Raw genomic sequence first — 20,291 nt, forward strand, 5'->3', positions numbered from 1 at the left:
TGTCCCACTGCTTAAGCCTGTACATGTCCGGGCCCGTCTGAAGTTTGCTAGAGAGCATTTGGATGATCCAGAGGAGTTTTGGGAGAATGTCCTATGGTCTGATGAAACCAAACTGGAACTGTTTGGTAGAAACACAACTTGTCATGTTTGGAGGAAAAAGAATACTGAGTTGCATCCATCAAACACCATACCTACTGTAAAGCATGGTGGTGGAAACATCATGCTTTGGGGCTGTTTCTCTGCAAAGGGGCCAGGACGACTGATCCGGGTACATGAAAGAATGAATGGGGCCATGTATCGTGAGATTTTGAGTGCAAACCTCCTTCCATCAGCAAGGGCATTGAAGATGAAACGTGGCTGGGTCTTTCAACATGACAATGATCCAAAGCACACCGCCAGGGCAACGAAGGAGTGCCTTCGTAAGAAGCATTTCAAGGTCCTGGAGTGGCCTAGCCAGTCTCCAGATCTCAACCCTATAGAAAACCTTTGGAGGGAGTTGAAAGTCCGTGTTGCCAAGCGAAAAGCCAAAAACATCACTGCTCTAGAGGAGATCTGCATGGAGGAATGGGCCAACATACCAACAACAGTGTGTGGCAACCTTGTGAAGACTTACAGAAAACGTTTGACCTCTGTCAATGCCAACAAAGGATATATCACAAAGTATTGAGATGAAATTTTGTTTCTGACCAAATACTTATTTTCCACCATAATATGCAAATAAAATGAAAAAAAAACAGACAATGTGATTTTCTGGATTTTTTTTTCTCAGTTTGTCTCCCATAGTTGAGGTCTACCTATGATGTAAATTACAGACGCCTCTCATCTTTTTAAGTGGTGGAACTTGCACTATTGCTGACTGACTAAATACTTTTTTCCCCCACTGTATATATGGAAACGATGTAGAAAAACGCACACATAATGGTGGTACATAAGCACATGCAAAGGGACGTGCACATCCAGATTGATATATATTAGCAATAAATATAATAATCACATAATTGTGATTTAACCCACAAATAAATAAATATAATAATCACATAATTGTGATTTAACCCACACGTATATAATATCAGAGGGAAAAATATGGACATACAAGTGCACAGCTGGGATATATACCACAATCATTTCCCTTAGCCATATCCATAAAGATCCCACCCTGCTAGTAGCAAGTGACCACCATGTATTAATCACTACCCCATGGTTACTATTCAAATGAGAGGTTAAATTACCAATCGGTAACGGCAGCAGCAGGGACTGTGATGTATCCCGGATGTCTTTTTATACCGCCTTGTCAAAGCGCGTTTGACCGCGCAACCGGAAGTAGCGGTCCCAGACCGGAAGTGACGCGCTCCGTTGTCAAGACACCAACGACGCCAGCCAGCGTTGGCGTCATGCTGGAGGAGGAGCCGCAAGGAACCACCAACGCATAGAGACGCCGAGAGCAGGCGGGCGCAGGAGGGTGATGACAAACAGGCGCGTGCCGGTCGGGAGAGCTAGTCACACTAAAGTAAACCAATACAATTAAAAAATACATCAAGGTGACTAAAGTGTGAAACTGGAGGTATCATAAATAGAGGCTTATGCAGAAAATATACAAGAAAATATATATAGATACCACATATATACAGGAGAAAGAAGAGGGATTAAGAGAATCCTAATATTTTATAACAAGGTAGACATATATATGGATATCGATCACTTCTTCATCAGCGCTTCCAACACTGATCATAGGACGTAGTTCCTCATACGTTGTCAGCAAAGCCACTGCTCCGATACACATCCAGCACACAAAGGCCATCATCATGATGATAATTTTACTAAAACATAAAATCAAAAGTTAAAATAAGGACCTCACAAAACCTGAGCGTTCTCCCTAAATCAGAACAGTGTGATCAAAGGAATGGGGCAAAACTAATATATTCATTTAATCCAGATGGATGGACAGTGCCCAATGTCCAAATCCACCTGGATTCTAACTGGGCCAACCTTTTAGACGTGTCTCCACCACGAATACCAACATTTAACATGTCAATACCTCTAACCCTGAGAAGACTACCATTGCAGCCATGGAACCTCCTGAAATGACGGGGGATGGTTTTTAGCGATGCGGGGTCCTCAGTGGACACCGCTGCCTCAATCCCCAATACGTGCTCACGTATACGTTTTTTAAAGCTGTCTAGTGGTCATGCCCACATATATCAAATTACATGGGCAGACCGTATAGTAAATCACATTTCGACTCTCACATGTGATATACTTTTTAATTTTATATTCACGTACACCATCCTGGCTCGTAAATTCCTCAGTGCGGTCCATATTGGGGCAGGCCACGCAATGTCCACACGAGGAACTCCCACATCACCTGGCCATCCGATCCAAAAACGTATCCGGTATCACACTCGTGTAGTGACTACTGACTAATGTATCACGTAGGTTCCTAGATCTAGCCGCAATGGTAGCCCTCTCAGGGAGGAACCCAGATAGTACCGGGTCAGCCTTCAAGATATGCCAGGATTTATCCAATATTCGCCTCATACGAGAGAAGTGTGAGTGAAAATTAGTAACAAACCTAACTTTATTTGTCTCATCTCTAGACCTCTGCCCGTATAAGAGCACATCTCTCGATGAGTATCGAGCCCTGTTGAATGCTCGTTTGATCATTCTATTACTATACCCACGTTCAGACAGTCTTACTTTTAGGTCATCACTCTGTCTAAAAAAATCCTCGTCGGTGGAACACAATCTACAGTACGTAATCTCAAAAATTGACCCGTTGGAACAGATTGAATCATGTGGCCAGGATGGGAAGAGGTCGCATGTAATAACATATTCATGGAAGTTGGCTTCCTAAATATGTTGGTCTGTATTTCCCCTCTAGTGTCTTTTTTCAAGGTGACGTCCAAAAATTCAATCGTCACAGGGTCAAATTTATACGTAATGAAAATATTCATTCCATTAATGTTAAGTGACCTCATGAAAGAATGGAGATCATCACCTGAACCCTGCCAGATTATTAAAATGTCATCAATGTACCGCGTCCAAGAAAGGACATGGCACATCGGCGACGATCCATCCGGCAGGGAGAGGTCCCTCTCCCACAGCCCCAGGAACAGGTTAGCATACGCAGGGGCAAAAGACGCCCCCATAGCTGTCCCCTGGAGCTGTAGGAAGAAGAACCCCTTAAAAATAAAGAAATTATGTGTTAACGTAAAAGTTAATAACTCCAAAACCAGTTCCCTGATGTCACCCGGAAGATTTGACATATTAAGGAAGAATGATGTGGCACGAATGCCATCTTCATGCCTAATACTGGTGTAAAGAGACTCAACGTCTCCAGTCACCATTAACATATCATCCTCCAATTTGAGTCCATCAACCCGCCTAAGTAGTTCACCTGTATCCTTCAGAAATGATGGCAACCCCTCCACAAGCGGCTGCAGTTTGGAGTCTATCCACCGATTGACGTGTTCTAAATAGTTACCTCTCCCTGAGATAATTGGGCGACCCGGGGGCGTCTGCGCGTCCTTATGGATCTTGGGTAATAAATAAAACGTAGAAATAGTTGGTTCAGATACAACTAAAGCACTAGCCAACTCCTGAGATATTACACCAGCCTCCCTAGCTCTATTAATAATCTTAGAGAGCTGTGTGGAGTAGGCGGACAAGGGGTTAAACGTTAATTTCTTATAGCATATTTTATTATCAAGTTGTCGAAAGGCTTCCTGCTCATAAATCACCTTTGGCCAAACGACCACGTTACCCCCCTTGTCCGCCGGCTTGAATACAACATCATCAAGATCCTGTATGGCGCACAGACGTCCCCGCTCCTCTCTAGTCAAATTGTCGCCATGGATATATCGTGGAATCTCAAGAAACTCCCTACTCACAATTTGTACGAAAAGGTTCACATTCGGACATGAAGAAAGAGGAGGGAATTTCCTAGACCTGGGGCGTATCGATGGTGGTACCTTACCTCCTTCAGGGGTGTCATGTTCGGCGGATAATTCCTCCAAAGTCTGCAGCGCTATTTGCTCTTCTTCTGTGGGAAATAATTTGGAGAGGTTGCCATCAAAAAAAGTATTTGAGATGAAATTTTGTTTCTGACCAAATACTTATTTTCCACCATAATATGCAAATAAAATGAAAAAAAAACAGACAATGTGATTTTCTGGATTTTTTTTTCTCAGTTTGTCTCCCATAGTTGAGGTCTACCTATGATGTAAATTACAGACGCCTCTCATCTTTTTAAGTGGTGGAACTTGCACTATTGCTGACTGACTAAATACTTTTTTGCCCCACTGTATATGGAAACGATGTAGAAAAACGCACACATAATGGTGGTACATAAGCACATGCAAAGGGACGTGCACATCCAGATTGATATATATTAGCAATAAATATAATAATCACATAATTGTGATTTAACCCACATTGGGAAAAAAACGCTATAATATATAATATCAGAGGGAAAAATATGGACATACAAGTGCACAGCTGGGATATATACCACAATCATTTCCCTTAGCCATATCGATAAAGATCCCACCCTGCTAGTAGCAAGTGACCACCATGTATTAATCACTACCCCATGGTTACTATTCAAATGAGAGGTTATATTACCAATCGGTCACGGCAGCAGCAGGGACTGTGATGTATCCCGGATGAGCACGTCAGCCCCGACGCGCGTTTCGATCCTCCTTCATCAGGGGCATAACTACATGGATGGCTGCCTGTCTTTTTTAGCTTAAAAAACGTATACGTGAGCACGTATTGGGGATTGAGGCAGCGGTGTCCACTGAGGACCCCACATCGCTAAAAACCATCCCCCGTCATTTCAGGAGTTTCCATGGCTGCAATGGTAGTCTTCTCAGGGTTAGAGGTATTGACATGTTAAATGTTGGTATTCGTGGTGGAGACACGTCTAAAAGGTTGGCCCAGTTAGAATCCAGGTGGATTTGGACATTGGGCACTGTCCATCCATCTGGATTAAATGAATATATTAGTTTTGCCCCATTCCTTTGATCACACTGTTCTGATTTAGGGAGAACGCTCAGGTTTTGTGTGGGATCTTTATGGATATGGCTAAGGGAAATGATTGTGGTATAAATCTATGGTGGATGTATAAGTAAAATACCATGTATATGTGTTTGACCTGTTGGTGTCATTTAATTCTTGCTGTGTTTTGCACAGGCATTTGGTCCAACATGGATTTTCAAGCTAAGGAGAAATCCTGGCTATCCCAGATCGATCAGGTTTTTGGGGGTGATGGAATCAACATCAAACAGAGCGGTGATGTGAAATGGGATGATCAGGGAACAGTATTACAGAAATTAGTAATTAAGAGAACTAAACTGTGGTGGAACCGAACCTTCCTGGATAGGTATTTGGCTAAAAAGATTATACCACGAGGGTTAAGGGTTCGTGTTATACCCACATTTCCAGTGGAGGATGATGAGTTTGTGGCCGGGTGGGAAGAGGCCTGCAATGAGTGTTCTAAGACCTTAATGCAACTCCTTAGCAGGCATAATGGTGGTCTGATTTCACAATTGGATGGATCTATTAAAACTATTGAGGAAGAGCTTAAGTCCTCTGGTACCGCTGAAAAATGGACTAGTTTTCAGGATGAGACCAACAAAATTTTGGAATCAGTGGTCAAACGGATACAGACTACCCAATTGAACAAAATTAATCGTGACCGACGAGATTATGAGAATAACTCTGTCTATTTATGGAGAAAGCCGAGTCCGCAGGGAAATCGAATGGGACGTGGTTCGTCCCAAACATCCATGTCCTCTATGAGTGATGTATCAGATATTTCTGGATCTTCTATGGCCACTAGGTCAGGGATGGTCAGACGTAATCAACACGGATGTGGCTTTCATCCGTATAGACGGCAACATCGTTCTCCTGATGTCACCAAATATAATAATAAGGTAATCAATTTGAGTCCACATATTTTTACCGATGTAGATCTGGCTATTTTGGAAAAGGGGCTTTCGTTTTCACCGGCAGCGCCTTTTGACGCATTTTTGGCAGTGAAAGATTTACATCTTTTTGCCCGTTCCCTTATCTTCAAGAAACATTTTTTTGATGGCAACCTCTCCAAATTATTTCCCACAGAAGAAGAGCAAATAGCGCTGCAGACTTTGGAGGAATTATCCGCCGAACATGACACCCCTGAAGGAGGTAAGGTACCACCATCGATACGCCCCAGGTCTAGGAAATTCCCTCCTCTTTCTTCATGTCCGAATGTGAACCTTTTCGTACAAATTGTGAGTAGGGAGTTTCTTGAGATTCCACGATATATCCATGGCGACAATTTGACTAGAGAGGAGCGGGGACGTCTACGCGCCCTACAGGATCTTGATGATGTTGTATTCAAGCCGGCGGACAAGGGGGGGTAACGTGGTCGTTTGGCCAAAGGTGCTTTATGAGCAGGAAGCCTTTTGACAACTTGATAATAAAATATGCTATAAGAAATTAACGTTTAACCCCTTGTCCGCCTACTCCACACAGCTCTCTAAGATTATTAATAGAGCTAGGGAGGCTGGTGTAATATCTCAGGAGTTGGCTAGTGCTTTAGTTGTATCTGAACCAACTATTTCTACATTTTATTTATTACCCAAGATCCATAAGGACGCGCAGACGCCCCCGGGTCGCCCAATTATCTCAGGGAGAGGTAACTATTTAGAACACGTCAATCGGTGGATAGACTCCAAACTGCAGCCGCTTGTGGAGGGGTTGCCATCATTTCTGAAGGATACAGGTGAACTACTTAGGCGGGTTGATGGACTCAAATTGGAGGATGATATGTTAATGGTGACTGGAGACGTTGAGTCTCTTTACACCAGTATTAGGCATGAAGATGGCATTCGTGCCACATCATTCTTCCTTAATATGTCAAATCTTCCGGGTGACATCATGGAACTGGTTTTGGAGTTATTAACTTTTACGTTAACTCATAATTTCTTTATTTTTAAGGGGTCCTTCTTCCTACAGCTCCAGGGGACAGCTATGGGGGCGTCTTTTGCCCCTGCGTATGCTAACCTGTTCCTGGGGCTGTGGGAGAGGGACCTCTCCCTGCCGGATGGATCGTCGCAATGTGCCGCGTCCTTTCTTGGACGCGGTACATCGACGACATTTTAATAATCTGGCAGGGTTCAGGTGATGATCTCCATTCTTTCATGAGGTCACTTAACATTAATGGAATGAATATTTTCATTACGTATAAATTTGACCCTGTGACGATTGAATTTTTGGACGTCACCTTGAAAAAAGACATTAGAGGGGAAATACAGACCAACATATTTAGGAAGCCAACTTCCACGAATATGTTATTACATGCGACCTCTTCCCATCCTGGCCACATGATTCAATCTGTTCCAACGGGTCAATTTTAGAGATTACGTAGATTGTGTTCCACCGACGAGGATTTTTTTTAGACAGAGTGATGACCTAAAAGTAAGACTGTCTGAACGTGGGTATAGTAATAGAATGATCAAACGAGCATTCAACAGGGCTCGATACTCATCGAGAGATGTGCTCTTATACGGGCAGAGGTCTAGAGATGAGACAAATAAAGTTAGGTTTGTTACTAATTTTCACTCACACTTCTCTCGTATGAGGCGAATATTGGATAAATCCTGGCATATCTTGAAGGCTGACCCGGTACTATCTGGGTTCCTCCCTGAGAGGGCTACCATTGCGGCTAGGAGATCTAGAAACCTACGTGATACATTAATCAGTAGTCACTACACGAGTGTGATACCGGATACGTTTTTGGATCGGATGGCCAGGCGATGTGGGAGTTCCTCGTGTGGACATTGCGTGGCCTGCCCCAATATGGACCGCACTGAGGAATTTACGAGCCAGGATGGTGTACGTGAATCTAAAATTAAAAAGTATATCACATGTGAGAGTCGAAATGTGATTTACTATGCGGTCTGCCCATGTAATTTGATATATGTGGGCATGACCACTAGACAGCTTTAAAAAACGTATACGTGAGCACGTATTGGGGATTGAGGCAGCGGTGTCCACTGAGGACCCCGCATCGCTAAAAACCATCCCCCGTCATTTCAGGAGGTTCCATGGCTGCAATGGTAGTCTTCTCAGGGTTAGAGGTATTGACATGTTAAATGTTGGTATTCGTGGTGGAGACACGTCTAAAAGGTTGGCCCAGTTAGAATCCAGGTGGATTTGGACATTGGGCACTGTCCATCCATCTGGATTAAATGAATATATTAGTTTTGCCCCATTCCTTTGATCACACTGTTCTGATTTAGGGAGAATGCTCAGGTTTTGTGAGGTCCTTATTTTAACTTTTGATTTTATGTTTTAGTAAAATTATCATCATGATGGCCTTTGTGTGCTGGATGTGTATCGGAGCAGTGGCTTTGCTGACAACGTATGAGGAACTACGTCCTATGATCAGTGTTGGAAGCGCTGATGAAGAAGTGATCGATATCCATATATATGTCTACCTTGTTATAAAATATTAGGATTCTCTTAATCCCTCTTCTTTCTCCTGTATATATGTGGTATCTATATATAGTTTCTTGTATATTTTCTGCATAAGCCTCTATTTATGATACCTCCAGTTTCACACTTTAGTCACCTTGATGTATTTTTTAATTGTATTGGTTTACTTTAGTGTGACCAGCTCTCCCGACCCGCACGCGCCTGTTTGTCATCACCCTCCTGCGCCCGCCTGCTCTCGGCGTCTCTATGCGTTGGTGGTTCCTTGCGGCTCCTCCTCCAGCATGACGCCGACGCTGGCTGGTGTCGTTGGTGTCCGGGACCGCTACTTCCGGTTGCGCGGTCAAACGCGCTTTGACCAGGCGGTATAAAAAGACAGGCAGCCATCCATGTAGTTATGCCCCCTGATGAAGGAGGATCGAAACGCGCGTCGGGGCTGACGTGCTCATCCGGGATACATCACAGTCCCTGCTGCTGCCGTTACCGATTGGTAATTTAACCTCTCATTTGAATAGTAACCATGGGGTAGTGATTAATACATGGTGGTCACTTGCTACTAGCAGGGTGGGATCTTTATGGATATGGCTAAGGGAAATGATTGTGGTATATATCCCAGCTGTGCACTTGTATGTCCATATTTTTCCCTCTGATATTATATATTATAATGTTTTTTTTCCCAATGTGGGTTAAATCACAATTATGTGATTATTATATTTATTGCTAATATATATCAATCTGGATGTGCACGTTCCTTTGCATGTGCTTATGTACCACCATTATGTGTGCGTTTTTCTACATCGTTTCCATATATACCTGTCGATTGGATTTTATTGGATGCTTTAATAAAATTGTATTTTTTATATGTTATCTTGGCCTTGTGTTCACCTTTTTTCTGGTTTGGTTTATGTGGTTTTGGTGATAGGTATTTATATCCGCAATAAATCTATGGTAGATGTATAAGTAAAATACCATGTATATGTGTTTGACCTGTTGGTGTCATCATATGTGACCTACCCACCAGGTGGAATTCAACGTTACATATGTTGGAGCGGTTGTGTGAGCAGCTGGCAGCAGTAATGGAGTACCACCTGCATCAGGCGCAAACAAGGCGCACTGTGCGCCGGTCACACTTCAGCACCACTGAGTGGGCCTCTATGAAGGACATCTGCCATGTTTTGCGTGCCTTCGATGATTCCACGCGGATGGCGAGTGCAGATGATGCACTAGTCAGCATGACTGTCCCCCTTATCTGCGTGCTTCAAAAAACACTGCAAGCACTAAGGAAGGAGGTTTTGGAAGAGGTGGAGGATGAGGAGTCACAAATGCCATCTGCTTCTGGACAGTCTGCGCAACGTGGTTCCTCACAAAGGCCTAGGCAAGGGACACTTTGTGAGGAGGATGAGGAGGAGTCAATGGAGGAGGAAGACATCTCTCCAGAGGAGGGAGGTACACAATGCTCTAGTCGTCAGTATGTACAGCGAGGGTGGGGTGATGCAGAGCAGGCAGAGATGATGCCTCAAGCAGGGGACAGCGTTTCTTGGGCAGTTGGGAGTCTGCAGCACATGGTTGATTTCATGCTGCAGTGCCTGAGAAACGACCGCCGCATCGCCCACATTCTCAACACGGCTGATTATTGGGTGTACACCCTCCTAAATCCTTGCTACCGGGACAACTTACAAAGCCTCATAACACCGTTGAACCAGGAGTGTAAAATGCGGGAGTACCAAGACACACTGGTGCATTCCATCATGTTCTCCATTCTACCCGAGAGCAGTGCTGCTAGTGCTTTACAAAGCAGCTCTGTGTGTCGAGGCAGTGGAGGAAGCTCTGCACAAAGAGGGATCAGAGGCAGCGCCTCAGCACAAGGCAAGACCAGTATGGCCTAAATGTGGCAAAGTTTTGTGTGCCCGCCACAAATGTCTACACCATCACAGATGGCTCCAGTCAGCAGGAGGCAATGTTTCCGTCAGATGGTGACAGACTACATGTCTTGCCCTGTCAGTGTACTCCAAGACGGCTCTTCCCCCTTCAAGTTTTGGGTCTCAAGGCTGGATACAAGTCCAGAGCTTAGCCAGTATGCATTGGAGGTGCTGGCTTGCCCTGCTGCTAGTGTATTATCGGAACACGTCTTTAGTGCCGCAGGTGGTGTACTAACAGACCGTCGCACGTGACTATCCTCCAATAACGTTGACCAGCTTACTTTTCTGAAAATGAACAAGGCCTGGATCTCGCCGGAATTTGCCAGTCCTCTTCCAGAATAAATAATTGGTTGGCAACAGTATCCAGGTCTCCTGTTGTGTTCATGTTTCTACCACCTGAACTGTAATCCCTGGCTCCAACACCACCAATTGTTGCTCAGAAGTGCCATCTGCACAGAGAAAAACACTAGCTCCTGTGTTAGTGGGGTTCAGTAACACCAGCTGCTCCCCTGCTGTGTGTCCGGCAATGTCTCCTGCTCCCTCCACATTCAAACTACATCAGATATTAAACTTGCTCCAAGTAGGCCTCAGCCTACACCATGATTGAACCTGGGCTCCAACACCGCCAGTTGCTGCTCAGACGTGCCGTTTGCACAGAGAAAAACACATGCTCCAGTGTTAGTGGGGTTCAGTAACGCCAGCTGCTCCCCTGCTGTGTGTCCGGCAACATCTCCTGCTCCCTCCACATTCAAACTACATTAGATTTTACACTTGCTCCAAGTAGGCCTCAGCCTACTCCATGATTGACCCTGGGCTCTAACATCGCCAGTTGCTGCTCAGAAGTGCTGTCTGCACACAGAGAAAAACACATGCTCCAGTGTTAGTGGGGTTCAGTAACGCCAGCTGCTCCCGTACTGTGTGCCCGGCAAAGTCTACTGCTGCGTCCACATTCACACTACTACTGATTTCAAACTTGCTCCAATTAGGCCTCTGGCTCCACTCTGTCTCTAGTATTTACCCTACTAGTAGTGGGAATGAGGACAGAGCAGGAGACATTGCCGGACACACATCAGGGGATCAGCTGACGTTACTGAACCCCAGTAACGCAGGAACAAGTGTTGATTGTGCAGACGGCACTTCTGAGCAGCAACTGGCGGTGTTGGAGGCCAGGGTAAATACTAGAGACAGAGTGGAGCCAGAGGCCTAATTGGAGCACGTTTAAAATCAGTAGTAGTCTACAACAGATATTAAACTTGATGAAAATAGGCCTCAGCCTACACCCTGATTGACCCTGGGCTCCAACATCGCCAGTGGCTGCTCAGAAGTGCCGTCTGCACAGTCAACATATGCTCCAGTGTTATTGGGGTTCAGAAATAAGCTGTGTGTCCGGCAATTTCTCCTGCTCTGTCCACGCTCACACAACTACAGATTTTAAACTTGCTTCAATTAGGTCTCTGTCTCCACTCTGTTTGTAGTATTTTCCCTGGGTTCCAGCAGCGCCAGCTGTTTCCCGGCATTGTCTTTGGCACAGGTACTCCCTCCTGCCCAGCCTAGTTCCAGCACGCCTGCTGTTTCCGGATAGTGTCAATGTCACTTTGCCACAAATACGTTGTCCTGTTTGTTGTGGTCGGGTTAGCCGAGTCTATGGTGCCTGCAGTTTATGGGTTTCCTGTGTGGGCTGCGGGATCTGGCAACAAAGGCTGGTTCCGTAGTGCCAATAGGACAAGCACCCCCTGTAGGACTGTGGGTTTCGGTAACTGCGGCCTGCTCGCGGCCTTGCAACTTTGTTTTTCATGGGTACCTTCTGCTGCCCCTCCGGGTTCCAGCACCGTCAGCTGGTTCTCGGCAGTGCCTTTGGCTTAAGTGCCTCCTTCTCGGTATCCGAGTTCCAGCAGCGTCTGCTGGTCCTTGGTAGTGCTTTCTAGCACAGGTACCTCCTGCTTAGTAACCGGGTTCCAGTAACGTCAGCTGGTCCTTGGTAGTGCCATTGGCTCTTGTTCCTTCTGCTGCCCCTCCGGGTTCCAGCACCGTCAGCTGGTCCTCGGTAGTTCCATTGGCTCTTGTAGCTTCTGCTACCCATCCGGGTTCCAGCACCGTCAGCTGGCTCTCGGCAGTGTCTTTGGCATGGGTATTCCCTCCTACCCAGCCTGCTTCCAGCACGCCTGCTGTTTCCGGATAGTGTCAATGTCACTTTGCCACCAATACGTTGTCCTGTCATGTTGCGGTCGGGTTAGCCAACTCTATGGTGCCTGCAGTTTAGGTGCTTCCTATGTGGGCTGCGGGTTCTGGCAATAAAGGCTGGTTCCATTGTGCCAATAGGACAAGCACCCCCTGTAGGACTGTGGGTTTCGGTAACTGCGGCCTGCTCGCGGCCTTGCAACTTTGTTTTTCATGGGTACCTTCTGCTGCCCCTCCGGGTTCCAGCACCGTCAGCTGGTTCTCGGCAGTGCCTTTGGCTTAAGTGCCTCCTTCTCGGTATCCGAGTTCCAGCAACGTCTGCTGGTCCTTGGTAGTGCTTTCTAGCACAGGTACCTCCTGCTTAGTAACCGGGTTCCAGTAACGTCAGCTGGTCCTCGGTAATACCATTGGCTCTTGTTCCTTCTGCTACCCATCCGGGTTCCAGCACCGTTAGCTGGTCCTCGGTAGTTCCATTGCATCTTGTTCCTTCTGCTGCCCCTCTGGGTTCCTGTACCATCAGCTGGTTCTCGGCAGTGCCTTTGGCTTAGGTGCCTCCATCTCGGTATCGGAGTTCCAGCAACGTCTGCTGGTCCTTGGTAGCGCTTTCTAGCACAGGTACCTCCTGCTTAGTAGCCAGGTCCCAGCACCGTCAGCTGGTTCTCGGCAGTGCCTTTGGCTTAAGTGCCTCCATCTCGGTATCCGAGTTCCAGCAACGTCTGCTGGTCCTTGGTAGTGCTTTCTAGCACAGGTACCTCCTGCTTAGTAACCGGGTTCCAGTAACGTCAGCTGGTCCTCGGTAATACCATTGGCTCTTGTTCCTTCTGCTACCCATCCGGGTTCCAGCACCGTCAGCTGGTCCTCGGTAGTTCCATTGCATCTTGTTCCTTCTGCTGCCCCTCCGGGTTCCTGCACCATCAGCTGGTTCTCGGCAGTGCCTTTGGCTTAGGTGCCTCCATCTCGGTATCGGAGATCCAGCAACGTCTGCTGGTCCTTGGTAGCGCCTTCTAGCACAGGTACCTCCTGCTTAGTAGCCGGGTTCCAGCACCGTCAGCTGGTCCTCGGTAGTGCCATTGGCTCTTGTTCCTTCTGCTGCCCCTCCGGGTTCCAGCACCGTCAGCTGGGCCACGGTAGTGCCATTGGCTCTTGTTCCTTCTGCTACCCATCCGGGTTCCAGTACCGTCAGCTGGTTCTCGGCAGTTCCTCAGCCTTCTTGTACCTTCTGCTACATTTCCAAGTTCAAGCTTTTGGAAATGGTTTTTGGTTATCACTCTGGATCTCCCTGACGACCCTGAAGACGACGACCCTGAAGACCACCCTGAAGAAGACGACGACTACGAAAACGATGACCCTGAAGACGATGACCCGGAAGACCACCCCGAAGAAGACCAAAAAGATTACTCTGAAGAAGATGACCAAGAGGACAAAGAACACGAAGACAACCACCAAGATACAGAACAACAAGATACAGAAGACCAAGAAGCAGAAGAACAAAAAGCAGAAGAACATTAAACATAAGACTAAAAATCAGAGCAAAAGATATTATCTAAATTATAAGCAGAAGAAGACTAAGCAGTGTATGGGGGTGAGTCCGTTCCTCCTCGTGGTGCCCCTGGAAAATGCCTGCTGCTGCAGGCCAAACTGAACGCGGGCAAATCCTGTTGTAAATCTTTTGTGACAGGCAGAACGGAAGGTGTAATCTTCAAACTTTTATAGATAACAACTACAGGAATGCCTGTCACAAATAAGAATATGATGAAGAAGAAGAATAGGAAGAAGATGAAGAAGTAGAATATGAAGAAGAATAATAGTTGAATAAGAAGAATATGAAGAATGTAAAAAAAAAAGAATAGGAAGAAGGTGAAGAAGAAGAAGATGAATAAGGTGAAGAAGAAGTTGATGAAAAAGATGCTGCTGCTGTTGCTGCTGAGGATCAGGAAGGAGAAAGTGTGGGAGAAGTAAAAAAGAAGGTGAAGAGCATGGAAGTAGTGAAACATACATATCTGACAAAATATAAAAGAGGTTAGCATAGTCAATATCTTTGTAACTCCGAACGTCTTTAAAAAAAAAAAAAAAATTCCTGCTATTCCATTTGATTGGGCTAAACCTCTATGCCTTTAATGTCTCCTCCACCTCCCCTAATACATTCTACATTATTATTAGTTGTTTTTCTTCTTGTAGAATTAACCTACAAGGAAAGAAAGGGTTTTTTTTTAATTCCGATATTTCTGTCCCATTGACTTGCATTGGTTTCCAGTATCGGAATCGGCAATATCCGATACTTTTTGGGTATCGGTCCGATCCAATCCGATATTTCACGATATCGGATGGTATCGCTCAACACTAGTGCTCAGTATAGAAAGAAGGCTCCCTAGTGCGCTCAATATACAGAGGGCCACCATGATGGTCTCAGTCTAAAGAAACAGCAGCATGGCGGGCTCAGTATGGAGAAGGGTTAGTATGTGACAATCGGTATGTAGAGGGGCAGCATGAAGTGAGACACTGTGAAGACTAAACAGCTTCTCAAGAGAAATTGACATGCTGCGGTCTGGAAAGACACGCTGCATGTCAGTGTCCACGGGTGATTTGCGGGCATCTGTGGACGCTTAGTAGACATTGGATTTCTTGAAATCACTTCCTGTATGCTGTAATAGCTGGCTGCTATGGGTTTGAAGCTGCATAAGTACGTAGCAGCAACCCGCAGCAACTCCGGTTTGTGGGCACATACCCTAACGTGTGTCCAAACAGCCTGTATAAATGATTGGTGGTAGCAGCACATAGTTCCTTTTGCTATTGTGGAGCTGACAGTGACAGTATCCGGGGCGGACACTGACAGATTGGGGCCCCTTTGCAAGAAATATGTTTGGGACCCCCCTCCCTGCCCGGCATGCCGCTTATGATGAGGACAATCTGGCCATGGGACCCCCGAAGCCTTGGGCTCTGAGCAACAGGACAGATTGCCCTCATGATCACCGCCTGCAAGCAGGGGCGTACAAAGAGTTCACAGGGTACCACAGTAAAAGTTCTATTTGGGCCCCTCACACCTCTTAAAATATATATAGATTTTTTTTTTACTGAAATGGAGATATATACATGGTTGGGCTCAGCAGGACCGAATCATAGCGGAGATATATATTATATTAAATTATACGTCTGGTTTCTATACCATCTGTTAAAGGGTTATTCCCCAAATAAATTGCGTTATCTCCAATCCCAATGATAAGGGATAACTTACTGACTTTTGGGGGAATGACCACTGGGACCCTGTTATGAATGGGTCTCCGAGGAGGATAGCAGGCCCAGGCTAAGCCACAGAAAACCAGAGAGGTTGGTAACTAAGCGGATTGCAGACCCCTGATCCTATCCACACAACTAGCAGTAGCCGTGGAGCGTACCTACGATGATCCTAGATGCCTCGACACAGCCGGAGAGCTAACTAAACCTAAAGCAAGAAAGGGGAAATCTAAACTGCCCCAGAGCAGACCCCAAAGGAATAGATAGCCCCCAAACATATATTGTCGGTGAGACAAGATGAAAACACAAACGCAGGTAGGAAAATAGACTGAGCAAATGATGGGGCCCACACTGACTAGACAGGACAGGAAAGGAAAGACACTGTCTGCAATCACGCAAAAAAACCTTGCAAAAAGTCCAACACGTCTGATGCACAAAAACACTGAAGTCGCACAACTTCGCCCCCACTATATCAGCACTCTGGTATATTCTGAAAGCAAAGCAAAAAGAGACCAATACAACAGGGGACAAAACAAACTGGCACAAGCAGTAACATATGGGCGGTGATTCAGCACAGCCCCAGCCGGAGCTGGCTGACCCGCACAAAGCAGAGATAGACAAAACTAGATCAAATGCAAACAGAAAAGCAAATGAACCACTTAGCTGAACCATGCAGGGACAGAGCAGGAGACATCTGACCTCTGAAGGCACAGGAAGAAAATCACCAGCAGGGATAGAGGGAGTCGGCTGTCTTAAATCACAATCTGAAACCCCAGATCCCTAATCGTCATCCTCATTATCAGATGGCAAGCCTCTGTCAATCAGATCAGCTCCACTACCTCCAGTAACCACCAGAGGGAGGCCAGAAAGAGAACTCGCAACCCCTCTGTCAATCTGACCAGCGCCACTACTTTCAGTAATAACCACAGGGATGCCAGAAAGAGAATTCACAACAGGACCCCAGCATTCCTGAGAAAAGGACTCTGCAGCTCAGCCATGAATGGATTGGAGGGGCACATGCTTGACTTCTGCTCTATTCTTTGTCTATGGAACTGATGGAAATAGCCGAGTGCAGCGCTCAGCAGCTCTATAGATAATGAAGAGAGCCAAGGCCGAGCATGTACAACTCTGCTCGATCTAATATATAAGAACAATTGGTAGCAAGATGAGCTGGAAAACTTAGTCAACCACATGTTCACAATGAATGTACTGGTGACCACCATCAAGATTCCAGCACATCATGAGACAGTGCAGGACACACTGTATGTATATATATATACCAACACCAATGAGAACCAGTGTAACAAGTCCAATGTAAAAATAAAATCACAATCTTTATTATAAACAGATGAGGCACAATACAGCTAAAAAGTGACACTACAGAAATGGCAATGTATAGTGAGCCACAAATATATCGATAATGTATAAATAGATAAAGTAACACATTGGTAATGTGAACACCAGTGTTGCATAGGCAAAGATAATACATGAAAGTGCCATCAGAATGAAGGGAAAAATCCCTGGCTATACCATCAGAAGTGAAAATACTGCCTAGACATAAGTGGTAGAATCACATACCTAATGAGGGATGCAGCACAGTATACACAGCCGTGCCCCAACGCGAGTTTCGGAAAAGTTCCTTCCTCAGGGGGCGTGTGTAAAGGCCGTTTTTAGTTCAATTTATAGGGTATTCATAGGGACCATTAATAGTGCCCGGTGTGTATAAGACCATCCCCCCCATCCCAACATGGCAACCGCCGCTGATGCTGACACACAACGGGGCCCCGTGGTGTCAGACGCCAGACAGTGGGCGGAAGGGAGGAGGAGACCGGTGACAACATCCGGCGTTTCAACCCGCGCATGCGCAGACTGCAATAATGCAGCCGCGGCCATCTTGGAAAGGGGCATATCAATACAGAAACCAACGATAAATAGAAACCATATATCGCCGTGGAAAGTAGTGTGATCAAAAAGCGGATATCTGGGACGCAAATGAGATTACATATATAGTGGTGACATGAAAGGTAATAAAAATATGACCTCATCCTACACGTCAAACCGCGCATGCGCAGACCGCAATATTACAGCCGCAGTCATCTTAACAAGGGGCAAGCCGGGAAAACAAGACAGCATCTATAATAATAAATGCCCTAACCAGCTTCCGGTTGTAACAACTTCCGTCCAGTTGTAACCGGTGACGTCACCACACACACACGCACATGTTAACCCTCAACACACCACACCGCCTCAACACACACTCCTCTCACCTTTCACCTCCACTCATGTCCACTCACTCTTTCACTCCACATACGTTCCTTTCTCTCACTCCGTTTCTCATACTCACACCGTCATCGTCGCTGCCCCGACATCTTCCTCCGCCGCCGCGATCCAGGATCCAGACGTTCTCCAGGCCGCCGACATGTTCTTGCGGGACGCCATCTTGGATGTCGTGAAATCCCGCGAGATTCAAGATGGCGTCGCCGCAACAATATGTCGCTGGCGTGGACGACATCGGCATCCAAAAAGATGGCGTCGGCGAAATCTCGCGAGATTACGCCGACGCCATTTTGGATCCCGATGTCGCCCATGCCAGCGACATGTTGTTGCGGCGACGCCATCTTGAATATCGCGGGACTTCACGACATCCAAGATGGCGTCCCGCAAGAATATGTCGCTGGCGTGGGCGACATCGGGATCCAAAATGGCGTCGGCGTAATCTCGCGAGATTTCGCCGACGCCATCTTTTTGGATCCCGATGTCGTCCACGCCAGCGACATGTTGTTGCGGCGACGCTATCTTGAATATCGCGGGATTTCACGAAATCCAAGATGGCGTCCCGCAAGAACATGTCGGCGGCCTGGAGAACGTCTGGATCCTGGATCGCGGCGGCGGAGGAAGATGTCGGGGCAGCGACGATGACGGTGTGAGTATGAGAAACGGAGTGAGAGAAAGGAAGGTATGTGGAGTGAAAGAGTGAGTGGACATGAGTGGAGGTGAAAGGTGAGAGGAGTGTGTGTTGAGGCGGTGTGGTGTGTTGAGGGTTAACATGGCAAGAGGTGTTAACGACGTCGGCGAAATCTCACGAGATTTCGCCGACGCCATCTTGCATTCGTGAAATTACGTCATTTACCTCACGCCGACTTGCTGTGCGGACGCTTGGCATTGCCTGTACCACCATAACTACTGCTGCCTTGGTCCTATGCCTGTTTACTGCCGGTGTCTAATTACTGGACCAATTTGCCTGTACCGCCATAACTACTGCCTTTGTCCTCTGCCGGTGTCTAATTACAGGACCAATTTGCCTATACCTCCATAACTACTGCCTTTGTCCTCTGCCGGTGTCTAATTACAGGGCCAATTTGCCTATACTGCCATAACTACTGCTGCCTTTGTCCTCTGCCAGTGTCTAATTACAGGGCCAATTTGCCTCTATCGCCATAACTACTGCTGCTTTGGTCATCTGCCTGTTTACTGCCGGTGTCTAATTACAAGGCCAATTTGCCTCTACCGCCATAACTACTGCTGCCTTGCTCCTCTGCCGGTGTCTAATTACAGGGCTAATTTGCCTCTACCGCCATAACTACTGCTGCCTTGCTCCTCTGCCGGTGTCTAATTACAGGGCTAATTTGCCTCTACCGCCATAACTACTGCTACCTTGCTCCTCTGCCGGTGTCTAATTACAGGGCTAATTTGCCTCTACCGCCATAACTACTGCTGCCTTGCTCCTCTGCCGGTGTCTAATTACTGGACCAATTTGCCTGTACTGCCATAACTATTGCTACCTCGCTCCTCTGCCGGTGTCTAATTACAGGGCTAATTTGCCTCTACCGCCATAACTACTGCTGCCTTGCTCCTCTGCCGGTGTCTAATTACAGGGCTAATTTGCCTCTACCGCCATAACTACTGCTGCCTTGCTCCTCTGCCGGTGTCTAATTACAGGGCTAATTTGCCTCTACCGCCATAACTACTGCTACCTTGCTCCTCTGCCGGTCTCTAATTACAGGGCTAATTTGCCTCTACCGCCATAACTACTGCTGCCTTGCTCCTCTGCCGGTGTCTAATTACTGGACCAATTTGCCTGTACTGCCATAACTATTGCTACCTTGCTCCTCTGCCGGTGTCTAATTACAGGGCCAATTTGCCTCTACCGCCATAACTACTGCTGCCTTGCTCCTCTGCCGGTGTCTAATTACAGGGCCAATTTGCCTCTACCGCCATAACTACTGCTGCATTGCTCCTCTGCTGGTGTCTAATTACAGGGCCAATTTGCCAATACCGCCATAACTACTGCTGCCTTGCTCCTCTGCCGGTGTCTAATTACAGGGCCAATTTGCCTCTACCGCCATAAGTACTGCTGCCTTGCTCCTCTGACTGTTCACTGCCTGTGTCTAATTACAGGGCCAATTTGCCTCTACCGCCATAACTACTGCTGCCTTGCTCCTCTGCCGGTGTCTAATTACAGGGCCAATTTGCCTCTACCGCCAT

General features: G+C 46.6%; 1 long non-coding RNA gene across 2 annotated transcripts in view; it reads right to left on the bottom strand.

The window, feature by feature from the left end:
• Window positions 1-860: 860 nt before the first annotated feature.
• Window positions 861-20,291, bottom strand: part of LOC141084103 (uncharacterized) — a 40,974-nt gene continuing 21,543 nt past the window's right edge. For both annotated transcript variants that reach the window (XR_012230929.1, XR_012230928.1), the window contains 2 exons: window positions 3,974-4,039; window positions 861-1,817 (listed from right to left, as the gene is read on the bottom strand). This is a non-coding gene — a long non-coding RNA (uncharacterized lncRNA). The remainder of the gene's footprint in view (window positions 1,818-3,973; window positions 4,040-20,291) is intronic.

The sequence above is a fragment of the Dendrobates tinctorius genome, unplaced genomic scaffold (assembly GCF_039654945.1).
Source record: "Dendrobates tinctorius isolate UK_male_01 unplaced genomic scaffold, ASM3965494v1 ptg000022l, whole genome shotgun sequence".
NCBI classification, from domain to species: Eukaryota; Metazoa; Chordata; class Amphibia; order Anura; family Dendrobatidae; genus Dendrobates; species Dendrobates tinctorius.